The following is a 14,926-nucleotide window of genomic DNA, read 5'->3' as shown; positions in this document are numbered from 1 at the left end:
ACGAAATCAAAATGCAAAAACAACTACTTGCATTATTTAAAAAAAAATATTTGTCTTCCCTCGCATGGCCATTTTAATCGCCTTATACTCGTTCATTAAATTAAATTGTTTATTTTAATTATATTTTCGCACCTTAAATATAAAAAAAATTCCCCATTGCTCGGTATTTTCACCATTAATATTATTTTCCGTTACTATAAGTAAAAATACTCGATACGACAGTAAGAAGTAGAGCTTAAACCCATTTATTTACACTAATGGTATATATATATATATATATATATATATATATATATATATATATATATATATACCATATATATATATATACCATATATATATACCATATATATGCCATATATATATATATATATATATATATATATATACCATTAGTGTAAATAAACATATAAAACATAAAAATATAATATATATATATATATATATATATATATATATATATATATATATATATATACGTACATACAAATGTGTGTGCGAGTATTGTGTCTGTGGGCGGGAATTATTTTTTATTATATGCTATTGATTTTCTCCTGACGAAATGATAGCTGGAAGTGCTCTCGAGAGGTCCCCGCTTATCTTGTTTAAATGTGTTTTTAGATGCTGTACCTTGCAGGGTAATATTTTCCGGAAGTTTTGCAGCTAATGCAGTTTTAACGAGGTTAAATCGAGAGTGCTCAATACCGAAATAGGGCAAGGTATATTTTTTGTTGCTTGTTTTGTTTTATTTTACATAAGCAGTTATGAGTATGTTTTAATTAGGCTGCTACAAGGACATTGCTTGTACAAAAGCGTCATCCGTAACCGTAATACGAAATTTGCATGAATTAAAATATCATATTGAAGCGTATTTTTACAGCAGTACAATACTGGGTAGCGCGCTAGTAATATATACGTATGTTCGTATGCATGGAATATTATCCATTTCCGATATTGAAAACATATTCATAGTCGACATGGCAGCAAAAATGGAGTCTGAAAGGCTCCAATACATTCGGGTTCAGCAAAAACACCTTCAGCCGCCTTCATACATACATCTGCACGATGGCATGAGAAATGAAACTGACCCTAACACTGTTGGAAAACTGACAATTCTTCCGGCCACATACATCGGTGGGCCGCGTTATACGCACACCCGCACACAAGACGCAATGACGTACGTCCGCTATTACGGCCGACCGGATTTGTTTATTAACTTCACCTGCATCGTGGGAAGAAATACGAGATGAACTGAAAGCTACATTAATCAGTAAGGTGTCAATATAACCAACATTTACTAAAATAATTTTAGGATTACAAAAGAAAACTGAATTTACCAATATATATTATAATTTAGGAATTTAAAATTTGTTATTTGAAAAAGTTAAATTTCAAACATAGAAATTTTATTGTATGCAAGACAAAGAATATCAAGAACTTCCATTACAGGATTTAGCATACGCTTTCGATTTAAAGTTCAATATCCTTTTTTTTTTCTTTTTTTTTCTTTCTTTTTTTTTTTTTTTTTTATTGCCGCATCAATATACAATTTCCCTTATTCTATGTAGCGAAAATTATTTAAAAACTGTAAAAACATTTAATTTAATTTTTTATGTTTATTACCTATAGCAAATCCGGTGCAAACCTTTTATAATATTTGCTAATATTTTTCCTCCTAGGAGATGTATAAACATAAAAAAACTCATGGGTTAAGGAAATATATTTTACTATACTGTATTTTTTGTCTTGCATACAATAAAATTTCTATATTTGAAATTTAACCTTTTAAAATCACAAATTTTAAATTCCTAAATTATTATTTATTTGCTCTATCTAGTATATTTAGCAATTTTATTTAGCTGGGGTAGTCGTATATAAAATATTACATCCAATAATATTTTGTAAGACTGATAATCACTGGATTTTCACACCAGTAGATTTATTGTATTTCATTTTTTCTGAATAATTGTATATATATATATATATATATATATATATATATATATATATATATATATATATATGCGTATGACATACCTTGCGCACACATAGTGATCGATATCAAATAGTACAGACTCTAGGTATTCGTATCAAGGTTTTTTATAATGTTTCATATTTTGTTTTGAACTCAAAATCTTACACTATTTTCAATAAGCATTCAACATATAAAATTATCTTATCGGGTGTTTTATTGTAGTTATGCATGTTTTTTTTTTTTGTTTGTTTGTTTGTTTGTTTGGGTTTTTTTCGCCTCTTCATTATTTCTGTTTATTTTTTCTTTATTCTTCACCGAATCAACGTAGACCACTAAAACAAACTTTTGAAAAATGTCGATTCTAGAAAATAATTTCATTGCGAAATTAAAATTACCAAGACTAATTTCGGCTTCTTCGTGAACAATAAAATCTTCTTTTTTTTACCTTTTATTCCCGGGAAACTTTGGGTGATTATTTAAATAAATAGGTAATTTCACACACCATTTTATACAGATTTTATACGTGTTTCTTACGTAGTTAACTTTTGGACACAAAAGTAAAAACTCCATATAGTATTTTTAGCTTGACAGCGACCATTGGTCTTTACTGGAATTTAGGTGGCAATAAACCTCCCCAAGATACCAGTTCTCTTTGTACTCAACCTGCTCTTCAGCGTCATTGAATCACACCGAGTCTTTTTTGAGTGGGTAGGTAATACGTAAAACACTTTAGTATAAATTTGAAAAAAGCACTTTATTATAATTTTTTTAAAAAAATGTTAAAATAAAATGTAACGATTTTTACAAAATAGCTTTTTAAGAAGAAAATTGTTCGAACTGTAACACAAACTGTCACTATCTAACCTCATTTACATAAATCTAAAAACAGAAATCAATTCTTTAAAACAATGAAAAACATTCCAAGTTGATTTATGGTAAGTAGTTTCGATTACCTGTTGCGTATAGTCAATGCATCATCATCATCATCATCATCATCATCATTATTTACTCACTATGGGGTGGTTATACAAGCGATCATTAAAGATTGCTCTTTGAGTACAACTTGTGATGTCCCCTGGAGTCTGAGTGACAACAAGTCTACCCAGACTTTCAGTACTCGCCGCCTATTTCGATAACTTTTGCAAAAGAAGTTGCGTTATCGCAATTGCCGCTTACCATTGATTTCCCCTGGGAAGCGACCATTGGTCTTTACTTGAATTTAGGTGGCAATAAGCCTCCCCAAGATAACAGTTCTCTTTGCACTCAGCCATCGGAAATCTGGCTAACGCTTTCTCTTCTCGGTCTTCCCATCCTCCTTGACCCTCATTATTTAACGTGGTGCTTGTTTACGGTGACATTCACACAAAACATAATAATAAACTAAAATAAAACGGGTGGGGTCGGTATCTTACAATTATTTAGTTTCAGTTTTCATGATTCCATGTAATGCCCCTTTGTGTTTTGCAGCCGTAGCTGTTTCTGTGTCCAATTTGTGTGTAATTTACGTGTGGTGTTACCCTTCACATTCAAGGGTTTTTCCTTAATATTTCTGCAGTTTTCATTATTGAAATTCGTTGTATCTTCTCTGCCATCTTTCTGATTCCAATCTCTCCCATTCTTTTTTCAAAGTTTTTCGGTATCGCTCCTAGTGCTCCTACTATTAGTGGTGTTATCTTTACTTTCTTCATTTTCCAGACCCCTTTGAACTCTCTGGTCAGTTCCGTGTATTTCTTCCGCTTCTCAGTCTCCTTGATTTTCAATTTATGGCTGCTGGGACGGAAAAATCTACAATCTGACAGGACTTTTCCATTCTTGTAAACTATTATGACATCATGTATTCTTGCTTGGATGGGTTTATCCACTTGTATATTCATGTCCCATGTGATCTTGTGACTTTCATTTTCCATTACTGCTGCCGATTTATGTTTGTACCATTTGTCCGTGTGTTCAAGATGCAGTTATACGCCAATGTACTGCCTTCCCCATTTGATCGTGTTTATTTTTATATTCTTTTTAGGACTAGCTTGTTGCATTCATTTATTGGTTTGTTGTTTCGTCTATTTGTCCGCAGAGTCTACATTTGCTATTTTTTTATGTCTTGTCGATCCTTGCTTTGATGTAGTTCAGCACGGTTCTAAAAATACATAAGTACTGTATTTTCTTCTTTTTTTTTTGTTTCGTAAGAACACAATAATTGTTTAAACTAAATTAATACTTCTGAATAAAATATTTCCTTTTTTTTATATAATACATGAGTTTTTCTATTTTTATTTTTGCTCCGTAACAACACAAAACGTGTTAAAACTAAAGTATTTTTTAAATAAATATATGGTTTCGTGTTTCGTGTTTTGACTCCGTAACTCCGTGATCAAGTTTATTTTTTTTAAATAAGTAAAATATTTTTTTAAAATATTATGGGGTGCGTAGTCGCCTTTAAAAACAATATCTCCTTTAAGAAAGGTCATAAAATGTGTTTTCAATCGATATTTATTTAATAATGGACCAGTTTTCCTACCTAGCAAAAATGAATGAGTTTTAAGGGTACGAGTTTTCCAGGGATCGGTTATCCGGGGACGAGTTTTCCGGGCACCGAGATATTCATGATTTTTTAAAACTTTTTCGAAGCCCGAGAAAGATACAATAACACATTAACAATTTCAGAGAACACGGTGGTCAGACAAAACGGCTCTAAGAAAATAAAACTTGCCCATTCGTTTGAAATTTTTTAACTGTGAACTCTCTGAGAAGCGCATCTAGACATTTGGCAAGTAGATGTAGAAAAATACTTGAACATTTGATCAGACCTCAGACGGCACCGTAGGAATCCCTACTTATGTAAACGATACAGGCAGAATCAAAGAAAATTTGATGCTAAATGTTATTCACACGGAAGTATGAAAATTCACAAGTTCATTTCAAGTTCAATTCAAAATTACGCTTTTTCACAACGTTTTGTCTATTCCTTGTCATATTTGTCAATACTGAGTGAGGGAGCAGACAAAAACCTACCGGACAAAGCCCAACTGGACAAAATCATAAACCCATAAAATGAATTAAAGATTAAAAACAACACTTTTTATATTCTATTTTTTATTTAATTAGCAATAATGATTGATATTATTCTTATTTAGATTATATTTATTTAATTTTAAGTAAATAAACTGCATTCTTCTACAGGTTACCTAATGAATTTTCGCAAAATTTCAAGTTTTGTTTTGTTTATTTTATGCAAATAAAAACTGCATCCTATTTAAATGTTATTATGATCTATAGTTGATTTTACTAATAGTTTAAAAACAATAAAGAATTGTTATCAGTACAAGCAATGGAAAATTAAGTTTGAAAACTATTAAAAGAATCGATTTTGGAATCAAAAATTAGGCACAAATTTTTCCATTCCGATACCGATTTGAATACCCTCACAAATTCCGATTTTTCCGATTCATATTCCGATTAATATATATATATATATATATATATATATATATATATATATATATATATATATATATACATATATATATATGTATATATATATATATATATATATTACTGCAGAAGAGATAAAATGCATCCATATTCATCAATGTTTCTCCGAGAGTTGTTTAAACCGTCCAAAAATTATTATGAAATTTATTAAAATTCTATTTATTCGATGACATACACACACACGCATACACACACACACACACATATATATATATATATATATATATATATATATATATATATGTCATCAATAATGATAACCTACCTCATTCTTCTAAAGACACTTATAATATTAAAATTATCCCAGTACAAATTGACTCTACTATTGCTAATTATAACAAATCTGAATTAAACTGTAATCCCACCCAAATTCCTAACAGAATTTCACATACCATTAACACTACACGAACGCCAGGAAAACTATACACTTATATTGGCGTTACTTCAATATAAATAAAGGTTAGAATATCTAACCACAATTCCTCCTTTAATAATGAAATCACTGATAATAACTAAGAGACTTCCCTAACCATTTTAATTAAAAAAACTTAAATCTAAAAACATCCCTTTCTCTAAAAATTGGGCTATTCTTAAAAGGTCTAAGTCTTACACTCCAGGTTCTAAGCCTTATCACCTTTGCATATCTGAAGCTATAAGTATAATTTCGGCCCCTCAAAGTATCAACTTATTTAATTCTAAGAGCGAACTTATTTCCCAATGTAAACATGAAATAATTCATATTTAACCAATTCGAAATTACTTAGATCACCTCTTAAACCCACGGCTATAAATTTAAAAGATTTCTTCTATCCCCCTTTTTTGATGAGACTAAATGACCAGTTTTTCCCCACCTTTTTTCTATGTTATTTCACATTATTTTATTATTTATTTTTTATTCTATATTTTTATATATGTGCGTATATGCATTTATAAATTTATATGTGTATATATGTGTATGCATACATTTTTAATTATAATTTATAATTTTGCATTAAAATTAATCAACCTGAATTATATTCCTGTCTGGATCAAATTGACTTTCTGTCCTATAATATAACCTCCAAAAATAGAGTGCACCATTCTCAGGTGAGGGATCATCATCATCATCTCAGGTGTGGTCGTGATCGGTCCAGGGGTGTGGGCTGTAAGAGAGTATGTATACATAGACTATATGAGCTTGGCCTTTGGCATTGACTTTAAAAATTAGTGTGCACCATTCCTAGGTGATAAATTATCATCAGGCCAGGGTTGGTCATGATTGGTCAAGTGGTATAGATTGTAATGGAATTGTACACACAGACGCACACACACACGAACGTTACGACTTCATATATAGAGTCAAATTTTGTGAGTTGTAGGAAGGTATATGTACAGAGGTTATGACTTTTACTATTGACCTTAACCTTGTAAAATGGTGTGCACCATCCTTAGGTGGGTAAAAATCATCATTTTGGTTGGTCATGATCGGTCTAGTGATGTAGACTGGGGGAGAGTTGTGCACACAGACACACGCATTAGGCTACTACTTTAGGTTGGGGACCATTATCATGCAAGGTTTTGTCATGATCGGTTCAGTAGTGTAGAGCTGAAGGAGAGTATATATACATAGACTATGACCTTGAACTTTAACCTTAATCTTGAAAAATAGAGTACGCCATCCCAAGGTAGGGGACTATCATCATGCCAGGTTTGGTAATAATGTGTTCAGTGGTGTGGGCTGGTTGAGAGTATACATACTGCTGATCAAAAATTTAAGACCACTAAAAAATCTTTTTTTTTTAATCTTGTTTTTAAGGATGGATTTTAAACACTTTAAGATTACCAATACTACAATCCAAACGTTTATGGAAACAAAAACCTACCAAAGATTTATTTTTTAAATTTACATTTTTATTAAATTAAGCTTTTTACACATGATCAAAATTATAAGACCAGAGACAAGAATTTTATTCAATTGTACAAAAAGTGTATGAAAAGTTTATGAAAACATTCAACAATCAAACTTAATAATGAGTTCTACCCCCACTGCTTTTGATGACTTCAAAAGTTCTTTGGGGCATGCTAGAAATAAGGGTTTCCATTAAGGTGCGGGGAATCCTGCTTCAGTTTCTGAAGATGGCTTCACGAAGTTTATTTTTTGTTGAATATTGTTTGCATTTCGATAATCCTCTTTTGTCAACCATCCCCAAACATTTTCAATTGGGTTCAAATCCGGTGAGCTTGCAGGATGCCCCAAGTGATGGGCTCAATTTTCTTGTAGAAAGCTCAAGGTCCGTCTTGCAGTGTAGATTGCAGCATTATACTGTTAGAATAACGATCCATCCCCATACAAACGATAACCCTCCATCATTAAAGATACTTTTTAGAGCATGCTAGTATAACCAGTTGCTGTCTACTGACCCTGTACCACCTGGATCTCCATCGTCCCTCTGTAAGAAAAGGCACCTCATACCATTACAGATCCTCCACCACTATGACGTGAAAAAAATTCCATGGGGCATGTTTTTTCCATGCCAATATCGCTAGAAGCCATCAGGACCATCTAAATTGAATTTTTTCTCATCAGAAAAAAGGACTTTCTTCCACTTCTCAGCGTCTCAGGTTTGGTATTCACGACCAAATATTAAGCGGTCAACTTTGTGACGTTGAAGCAATTTGTTTACGCTTTTTATTTACCATGCCTTTTTGTTGTGTCGTCTGATGGTTATTGGACTGTAATCAGCATATGTAACCGCCTTAATTTGATTAGAACAAAGTCCTCTGTCATTCATAACAACCCGTCTGATTCTCCTACTCAATGCAGGAGAAATTTTGGGGGACCTACCAAAGGATTTTGTTTTTCCATAATTCTCAGTTTCAGTTGCAATTAACAGTTTTACTGCGATTTACCTTAGCTGCTATCGCTCGCTGTGACAAACCTTGCTTATGAAATCCCAGAATTTGAGAGCGCTCAACGTTGGTTAGTTTTCTTGCTTTAGACATGGTAACACCTTTACACAGTGATTGCTAATCTCTAACTGAACTAAAAACATTAAAATTACCATAAATCTAACAATTAATACCCTTGGTCTTATAACTTTGATCATGTGTAAAAAGCCTAATTTAATAAAAAAAATGCAAATTTTTAAATAATTTTTTTGGAATGTGCCTTTTTGTTTCCATAATCTTTTAGATTGTTGTATTGGTAACCTCAAGTCGTAAGAGTTTAAAAACTATCTTTTAAAAAATATTATTTTTAAAGATTTTTAAGTGGTCTTAATTTTTTGATCAGCAGTGTACATAGACTATTACCTTGACCTTTGACCTGAATCTTATAAAATGGTTTGCACCATCCCTAGGTGGAGGACCATCGTGCAATGTTGTTCATGATCGGTACAGTGTTGTGCGCTGTATGAGAGTATATATATATACATAGGCTGTAACCTTGAACTTTGACATTAACCTTGAAATAGGGTGTGTACCATCCCAAGGTGGGGGACCATCATCATGCCAGATTTGGTCATGATCGCTTCAGTGATGTGGGCTGTAGGAGAGTTGTACACACGCACACACACACACACACACACACACACACACACACATGAACGCTATTATTTCATATATATAGACGGTGTGCACCATTCCTAGGCGGTCGACTATTATAATACCATAGTTGTCATCATCGGTTCAGTGATGTTGGCTGTAGCAGAAATTTACACACACAAACACACACGAACACTACTTCTTTATATGTATAGATACAGCATGAAATTACATGAATGTATTACCAATCGAAAACAAAATTCTTATTACTTATGAATTAGCTCAGAAAACTTAACACAAACATTATATGCTAATGATCGGACTATATGTAAAGAATGTAATTGTTAAACGGCATGCTGTGTCCAGCTAAATCAAATGGATACAATTCGATGTGATGTCACAATGAGTTGTGACATAGAAAGCCACTAACTTATTGCTAAAGGTGTAATGTAACTCTTTGTGCGAACTGCTTTGCTCCTTACGATAATGTGTAAATTTTATTTGGAATGTATAGCCTCTTGAATTCTAAAATATATTACATGTACCCAGGGTCCCGTTCATGGGATAGTACACTAGTCCGCTTTCTAAATGAAATAAATACGTTTTCCTTTCAATTTCTGTATTCTAACCCGTTTTAAGTCATTACAGGAAGTAACTCGATAGTAAAATATATAAAACGAATATGTCTTTTTTTTATATTTTTTTTATTGTGGTAATTCGTCTTAAAACAATAGTATCCTACCATAAAATAATTCACAACTAAATATAGAAACCACATAAAGGAATGTAACTTTTTGAAATGCATTTATTTAAAAATTTATTTGGGAACAATTCATTTTAAAATAAATAAAGTCGGAATACAACATTATCCAAAAGTTTTACTGATCGAACGAGATAATTATTTAAACGCGAACATGAAACGTTTTAGCGTAATCCATATATTCTATAATATCAAGGGCAAAAACCTGTTTAAATGTATGTATGTATATATGTACGTTTGTATGTCTGTCTCAAACTTTAGACAGAAACTACTGATTGTCGCAAGATTAGAATCATTTTGAAGACCGACCTTCGGATAACAAATATCGAAAAATTGGCCAAAATATTATTTTCGTCGCCCTCAGCTGGGTACTTTAGTACAGGTAGGTGCCGCTTTTTTTCGTTGACATTTTTTTTTTGAAAATCATTCAACTTCTACGACGTCGCATAAAACGCGTTATTTCGACCGTTCCTGACGTCATAACCACAGTGGACATATCGGCAAGACAGTTTTTGTTTTGTTTGTTTGTTTGTTTGTTTTTTTCACCTCTTTTTCCTCTGGCGTGATACGAGTTTGAGCCTGCTTACTACTCCATTTTTTGCGCTCGCAATTTGCCTTCTTATTTTTCTTTTAGTTCAACCAACATTCTTATACACACCTCTACTTTCCTTTCCGCCTTTGCGTCACGGGTTCGAGCCTGCCTGCCTACTACAACTTTTTATTTTGCTCAACACACAGCTCCAAACACTCGGGCAACGCCGGGTACCCAGGCTAGTGTTATATATAGACGAGTGTGACCCTGTGAAATATCTTGCTGTTTTTAAATAGTTGAATAATTTACTGTTTGAAATGATGTATTTATGTAAGTTTTACTAATATTAAGCAATAAATTATCAGTTTTTTCTCTTGTAAAAACAATTCTCATTTTCAACCAAATATTCTTTCAATAAATCAATCGAGTATTTATTACCTTTATTCATCGCAAATTGTAACAATTTGAATTTTTTAGAAAAAAAAATATTAATATTCATATTTTCTTATCGTAACAATTATTGTCATTTAAATATTTCATGTTAAAAAAATGATGCCAAAACTATAACATTTTTTGGGTTTGTATTACTGTACACATAGATTCGAAAAAGTGGTAAAAAAACAAATATATAACAAATAAATGTTATCAAAGGCAAGATAAGTTACTTTTCTACCTAACTGGATATATTTTTCGTGTTTTTATTCAATGTAACATGTTTATTCAGTTCGAAAAGCATACAATGTTTACCGATGTATTGGAAAATTCAAAATAGCGCCCGAGTCACTCTTAAACACGGTAAGGTCAGGAAAAGATGTTATAAATAATAAACTAGACAAAATACTGTTAGAAATACGCTCAATATATGTTACCGTGACATAAGTTGACATATATTCGGTGTTTTTTAAATAGTATTTTGTCTAGTTTATTATTTATAATACCTTTTCCTAAACTTACCATGTTAAAGAGAGTGTCGGGCGCCATTTTGAATTTTCCAATACATCGGTAAACACTGCATGTTTTTCGAGCTGAACAAACATGTTACATTGAATAAAAACACAAAAAATATATCCAGTTTGGTAGAAAAGTAACTTATCTTGCCTTTGATAATATTTATTTGTTTTTTGACAACTTTTTCGAATCTATGTGTACAGTAATACAAACCCCATTTTTTTTTTTAATTTATTGGCTGCTGCAATTTACATGGTTTAAAATAGTTTCATTTTTCTTACCGTAAAAATAAATGAATCAAACGAATCTTAATTTTAAGACATTACGATTTTTGTATTGTACCTTTGGCGATCGGACGATCCGATCATTCAAGAATGGGGGATGAATGATAACGTACGTATGAACATAAAATAAAATATTATTATATAGGTTATTTGAAATCACCTTGCTTGGTTTTACCATAACTTTTAGATTGCTTTGCTTTTCTGCATTCGTCATGTGTGTTGTTTAAAACATGGGAATCGAATTCTATTTGCAGTCAGAATTCCTGGCATTCTCTCAGTTAACCTGTTAAATCGTCTTGTTGCCTTTGCTTAGAACCGAACTCAGAATTTTAAAATAACCCGAACACTTTATCTACTAGACTTTGGAATTTCCTCCCTGTTTCCTGCTTCCTTGACTGTACTAATATGTAGAAGTTTAAATGTAATATGGACAGACATCTCCATGCTCAACTCCCCACACTCATGTGTTAGACATATTCCGGAACAGTAGCCCTTTACGTTCCAAGTGTCAGTACATCCTGTTTGGGTTGAAAAAGAATTTTTAAAAAAAGGATATTGACAACCTTCGCATGGTCATTCCTTTAAGTACACAGTTTCTTTCTAGAAATAGTTCTGACTAGAAAAATATCGGGGAAACCAATGCTAACGATAAAATTTCTGATTCGTGCGACATGAATGAATAAATACTAAAACTTTCGATAATATCAGATAATGATTCCATTTTTTTTTCAGATCTTTTTAAAACAAGAGTATTCCATTTGTCCGGCCAAAGAATAAATTCCTTTCGCTTCGCTTTTCCGTCTCTATAGTGAACAAAAATCCAAAATGATAACATCTATCAGACAAATCTTTAAATGAGAACCAATTCTTTACATTAAAAAAAAAATAAAATAAATATATTTTTCCATTTGATTTACGATAATTATTTTCGATTTTCTGCGCAATTTCTTTTTCAAGGCGGATGAAGATTGGGGAGGGGGATCGTGAAATGGATCGGATAGAGAACCAACTTCCCTAAATAAATTTGTTTTTGTCTTTTTTGCAATTTCATTCGAGATGAGCAAAGTTTACAAGACCATGACAAATAATCAATCGGGGTTTTATCACATTTTTTTTTCTTTTTTTTTCTGTTATCCGCAGTCACGAAATTGAATTAGAAACATGGATTAATGAAGTATCCATAAATACAATGCTCCCAATAATTAAGTGCGATCTCCAGGCCGTTCAACCTGCTACACACATACCTATCCGCGAAACTATGTCTTAATAAGGCGACTTTATGCCATGCAAAGCGATATTTATTTTGTTTTACGGACTTTCCGATCAATTGCTGCTGATATATTTATTGTATAAAATTAAGATACGTCCTAATCTGAAAGAATGTTGCCATATTTGCGGAGAAGTCGCTCCGTTCACTTTTTTCTCCCTTGACAGAGGAAAAAATGTATTTCTAACTTCGTCGGAGTTTAGAATTTAGGCTAGGATTGGGGTTAGGATTAGGATCTGAGTTACGGTTATGGTTACGGTTAGGATACATGTAAAGATTTAGGTTAGTGTAAGGGTTAAAATTTGGGCTTGGGTTGGAGTTAGGGCTAGAATTTGGGTTTGAGTTAAGTTTTTAAATATCCTTTCTCACAGAAAACGCGAAAATTCTCTCTCGCGCTTTCTATTTTCGCTCTCTCTATAGAGAGAGATGTTATTTGGGAGGGGGCGATACGTTTTGAATGAATTCAATTATTTACGAAAGTGCATTATTAAATGCAAGGTGGGAATAATTTTCCCTTTAACCAATTCGGTTGGGAACGGCATATATATTGTTTTTAAATTTTGATTATCCACTAACACGTGTTCCTCGTCTATGACTCATCAGAGTGGCTGAATCTAGCGAGATCCGAAATCGGAACCCCACGATAAGAAGCCTAAACTCTTACCGCTCGTCCATCCCGCGCGACTGTTTGGATACATCGCAATTTTAGTTAGATGTTATTTGGGTTTTTTTTGGGGGGGGGCGATACGTTTTGACAATTCTATCTCTTAGATGTCTACGAAAATATATGCATGTATCCTTTTTGGAATTCAAAAAGAAAATTTTACTTATTCCTCCCTTGCTCTCTTCTCCTTCCCTCTCCCTTTATCTCATCTCTCAGTTTTTTTTCTTTTCAGATATTTTATTTTTTTATTATTTAGTTTACTTTTATCATTAACGTTATTTCAAGGGATAATATTCGCCTGAGCTCCAATCTCTGGTCCTTCATTTTAAGACATTCACAGCAAGAACTCGCTTTATTTTTACAACCGACAAAAAACTTTTTTTTTTATTCCCGGTATCTAGTCCTAGACGGAATTTCATGACATCATGAACAGAAGCTCTTGACATCAAACTTTCCGAGAAAAGGAGTAGAACGTGGACTTTACTTTCGGCAAACGTGTAACTATCGCTTCCTTTATTTTGTCCTTTAGTTCTCACATTCCATGAGCAATGTTTCTGACAAAGAAGGGAAGAGTTGCTGGTTTCTGAGTCAGAATCTATTCCATTTAATACTTATTTTTGGTTATTTTTTAATCTTGACCTAGTATTTTTAGCGGCTTACATCAAGTGGATTTAAGCCTTGTCGGAACGATTTTCATTAAATAAATGATAAGTGACTGGTAAGAACTGACTTTTCTTTTTTTCCATCCATCACTTTTTTGTCCTTTAGTCCTCATATTCTGATGTTTCTGACAAAGGGGGAAATTGCTGTTTTCTAGGTCGGAATCTATCGGCCTAACACTTATTTTTAGCTAGTTTTTAATCTTGAACTAGTAGTTTTAGTTCCTTATGTTAAGTAGTTTCATGCCATGTCTGGTACGATTTCCACAAAATGAAGTAATTATTAACTATTATTAACCAATACGTCCATAATATTCTTCATGGTTCAGCTGATAATGAGCTCATCTCATGTATCTGTATGTAAAGCTAAAAGTTAAAAATAACAAGCAAAGACCCGCAAATTTAGTATATTCGTTATCAGCGTTGCTCTGGATGAATAATAACTAAAGTTTAGGAAACTTTATTCGTTCTCCGGGGGTCAACTTGGTCAGTTTCCCTCATGAAGGATCGGTTTTTCAGCATTATTATGTACTAATTTGGGAATAATTTCACGTTTAATCTATTAAATAAAAGTAAATTGTGTGGGTGTCTATCTAGAATGGAATTGGCTGGACGAAGGAGAAAAAGGGGAAATTACGAAGAGGGAAGAATAAAGTAGCAAGAGGGGGGGGAGAAAAATAGAGAGAAGAATAGAGAGAGGTAGAGAGATAGAGGTTTTTATAGAAATGTGTTACATTTTCTCCACGGGCAACGCCGGGAAACTCTGCTAGTTTGAAAATAAAGGAAATAAAGGAAAAAGTGGAAATTCAGGAAAAAGAAAATAAAT

This window comes from Euprymna scolopes, chromosome 12 (assembly GCF_053919585.1).
Source record: "Euprymna scolopes isolate OS-2025 chromosome 12, ASM5391958v1, whole genome shotgun sequence".
Taxonomy (NCBI): Eukaryota; Metazoa; Mollusca; class Cephalopoda; order Sepiida; family Sepiolidae; genus Euprymna; species Euprymna scolopes.
The sequence above is the reverse complement of the archived record's forward strand: the minus strand, read 5'-3'. Positions refer to the sequence as shown.